Source organism: Chionomys nivalis, chromosome 6, assembly GCF_950005125.1.
Source record: "Chionomys nivalis chromosome 6, mChiNiv1.1, whole genome shotgun sequence".
Taxonomy (NCBI): domain Eukaryota; kingdom Metazoa; phylum Chordata; class Mammalia; order Rodentia; family Cricetidae; genus Chionomys; species Chionomys nivalis.
Genome location: NC_080091.1, coordinates 34,950,701 through 34,955,152, shown reverse-complemented (window position 1 = coordinate 34,955,152; position 4,452 = coordinate 34,950,701).

The window sequence follows — 4,452 nt, the reverse complement described above, 5'->3', positions numbered from 1 at the left end:
TCTAACTTCAGAAAAACATAAAGTTCAAATACACTGACAATCTTGATTTCAGATATCAAGGTCACGTTAAAGCAACTAAAATATATTTGCCTGCCACCAAAATGCCAAAAACCACAGGCTCTTTGTGGAGTAAGTCATGTGACCTACAGCCAAGTCTCTAGACTTTTCATACTCCTGAGCGCTTTGGTTCAACAGATAGTGATGTGGGCTTGGAGAAAAGGGTTTATTATAAAACCTCCCCCAACACTGTGCTCAGGGATATAATTCTGCTCATAATCCTGGACTTTCCTGCATCTGTATTTCTCTAAGACAGACATTTAAAAGGGAAGAAACAAACTTCCTGTCACTCTATTTCCAAACACTAAGACTTACTAACCATTGTGATCTTGCAACACAGGGCACAAAATATTTTGCCTTTAAGAAATAATAATTTTGTTGAAAAAGTTAGCACTGAAGAGTTCCTGAAGGTGGGAAAATGGACACACCTGTGCCTTCTGCACTTCACTAGTGGACACGGAACAGGCCTACTGCTTTCTCTCCAGAGCTCTGGACCATATTCCAGAGCACAAACCGATTCTTCTTATCCACGCCAGTGGGTAGTAATGTAGTGGACATGAAATTTGATCATAGAACCTCATGTTTATAGTTAAAAATCTTTCTCCAAAGTGTTAGAATCATAAAAAGGCTTTAACTTCTAACAAAGTTCTATTCTCTTTATTAGAACTCCTACTGAAACTACAAATATGGCATTCACTGTTTAAACATGGCTCTCTCTACCTATCCCAATTGGAATGTCCAATTCAAGAGGCATTGGATTTTTAAATGAAAGTAAAACAGGTGGTTACATGATTACATTGGTGGCTACTTCCTATCTATTAGGAAATATGAAGTACATTCATAAAGGCCTTAATTTGGGTCAGGAGTACACACAGCAAATGGGAATTACTAGGGCAATAAATCTTTACGGTCCAATTTTATTCTTTTTCCATTTTCCAAATTTAATTTTCAATATTGACTACTATCCCATTTGTTCACACAAAAATTTATTAAATTCTTCCAATAATGAAACTAGGTTCAAATTGTGAGGACCGAAGAAGGTAACTTTAAATAGCAAAGTCAGAGATACCTATAGAATTTACCATTTATGAGTCTAGCTACCTTTTGAAAGTTCTGCTATAGAATTCATCGTTCACAGTCTATCTCTTGAAACTTCTGGGGGCCAATATTTGAAAATAACTTAGGTTTTCTAAATTAAAAGCAGGGGAAACGAATTATACTTTGCCATTTCCACCTTATATCTGAAATTTCCAACAGGACAGGACATGAACTTTTTTTCTTTTTTCTCTATATTTTAAGGTAAACGTGGCTCTTTTTTTCTTTTTTCTTTTCTATAAACTACCTCTCTCCCTTCCCCAGCCCCCCTCCCCACACCCACCATCCTGTCTATGGAAGGGAGTTGACTCTTTAGGAAGACAGCTAATTGATTTACAGTACTCTAAAACCAACCCTGAAAACAGATAATCTCATTCACTTACTATAACTTCAGTGCTGTTGTTGACAGAAAAGAAAAAGCTACCTTAAGGCTCAAGGGAAAGCAACTTATTAAATTGTGAATGCAGCATTGTTTACTCTCCCATCCATTGGAAACTAGCAAATGCATTCTAATCAAGAATACAAACTTCCTAACATTAGCAAAGATCTCTATTCTCCTTACATAGAACAATACTCAGAAGTGGATTATCTAGGGGCCTGAGAAACCATGATCCATCATCACACACGATCCATGTATTTCATGTTCAGAAAGTGCTTTATCTTTGAGAACTACATCAGGGTTAAAAATGGAAATATACAATGCAAGTCACTTGACACCTTTTCAAGTGAAGTACAAAGTGGAAAAGGAGCAAAAAGATGGAGGCTCTGCTCTCTGAACAGGCCTTACACATGTGACTTTTAGGGTATAGAAATCAAAATTGTCTTAAGAATTAGTAACAGTGGGCTTTTATGCCACTGTATTTTAAAACCTGAGATTGGACATCAAAGCAGTCAACTTACTCATCAGAGCAATTCTGATACTTCCTAAAAATAGAAGAAAACTCAGATTCAGGGTCAAAGAACATTAACTCTCCTCAATCAAAAACACGATAGTAAGAGTGTTGCAGAACGACCACTCAGCAAACAGGTCATTTCAACACAAGCATAAGTCACTCCTTCCCCTTCTCACTGGTCAAGGCCACACTATTTTCAAATGAATATCTACTGAGAGATCAGTTGTGCATTGGACAAAGTACCATAATTGGGTTAAAAATGAAAACAAAATTTACAGTGAAGAATACTTATGTGCATGACTTGCACACTCCAGCCTCTTTACTTCCATCCACCTCAAGAGCAAGGTGGATGCAAATAGTCGCCTATGTGACTGTCCTACACCCCTGTAAAGCCAGCCAAGGTCACATTAACAAAGCATCCTCAGCAACTCTAGTGCCTGAAGTGTGCAGTCATTTACAGACCACTCAATATGAGGGCATATTATAACCAGCCTCTTTTGCCCACAACCCTGCATTTTCAGGTAAGACAGAATAATTGTTTTGTTTTGAGAAAACCGAAGTTTGAATCTTTTAAAAGACCTGCAATTTACTGCAAAGTGATCCAGAGGTAACAAAGGAAGCAGGAGGCTAATGGCTGCCTGAACCAGAAGCCTCTCAACCATTCTGCAGTAAATGATTATGGGAAGTGACACGCAAGTAGCCATGTGCTCACAGCTACAGTCATTTGTACCACCTACATGCCTCCAACAGATACATAGGGTGTCTGGGTTTTTGGTTTGCTTTCGTTTGCTTTTTGGTGCCGTGCAGATTTATGTTTTGTTTCGTGCAGCATGTGCACTGAAGAATTTGCTGACAAGAGCTGCCGCTAGACTTGCTGAAATGGTGTGGAGGGACAATAGAAAACACTAAGAAGTAGTAGGGTCTCTGCATAGATTTTTTTTTCCTTCTCTTTGATATTCTTAAAGACGTGTTTTTGTATACAGTAGCGTGAGAAACAAACATCTCAACAATAATTTGAAATGGAGGTTTTGCTCCAACTTCTCAGAAATGTAACTATTTTCATTAGCTGGGATATCTGCCAAATTCAGAAGAAAAAAATACAACTCTAAATCATAGTAGCATTTCAAAAACACAACAGAAAAGTTGGTAACTTCCCATAATTTGTACAATGCCATTTTCTGACAGGAGCTACCAAAGACCAACGCCTTCAAATCCTACTATTTATGAGCCGACTCTCCACATTTGCAGACTTCTATTGTCCCTAGTCCCTAGAATGGGGATCAGTGAAATGGCACAGTTAATCCCCACCCTTCTGCTATCTTCCTACAGTGGGAGGGGAGGCCATGGACCACCCACCCGCTGCAGGAGAAATAAACCTTAGAGATTGGTTAAGACTTAAAAACCCACCACTATGACATTTACCACTTAATCTTACAAAGGCAGGTCAAAATTTTAATATAAATTACTTTTGCCAACACATAGCTTATGCATTCTTTGCTCCTTTTTTTGGAGGATTCTCAAATTGATATCTAAAAATTTACATATGATATATTACTGTTATATGGTCTAATGACTAAGAAAATTTCTCTGGTAACCAAAGCTGATGCCATATATGGTAGTGTTCTTGGCATATACTCTATATGCCTCAGACCACTTCCACATTCTTTCTATTCAGCTAATTATAGCTTAGTAGCCACTGGTGAAGGATTGTGAAGACCCTGTCATTTCTACAGAATAGAAAGGCAAGGCTAGTTACTGCAATTCAGCCAAATAAAAAGAAAAAACAAACAAAAAAGAAAAACCAACCCCTTGAAAAGGAGAGGTACTGCACCTTTGCAAAATTGAACTGGCTCACTGCAGCTGAGCAACAGAACCACCACTGAAGCAAGAACACAAGTTGGTCTATACAGGAATTGTACATGATTCGAAAATGAAAACGTTACAGCAATCAACGAATGGCTGCAACCTTAATTTTCATTGCTGCCTCAGAGTTTGAAACTATAATCAGTTTCTGCAAACCTAATGCTAGCTTCTCAGCTCCTTTACTAAAAGTAGGAATTTGTTCTCCGCAGCAAAGAAACAAACACTCAAAACACATAGGTAAATACAGCAGGACATTATTGAAAACAGCTGCCTTGTAGTACAAAATACAGTACAAGTATACGGATGTCATTAGAACATCAAAAATACTATTGCTCCCATACAATTTAGGAAACATTCTTTGCAACGGAGAAAAATTTAAAAGAAAAGCTTTAAAAAAATCTGTTTAAAAATTCTACTGTGGATGATGAGTAGAGAAATAGTCTGTAAGGGCACCAATGTTTGTGGCTCTCCCATTTTTAAGTCTAAGATCAACAATATTCTCAATCAGTCTAATTTTTTTTCAAAGCCTGATTTTATATACACA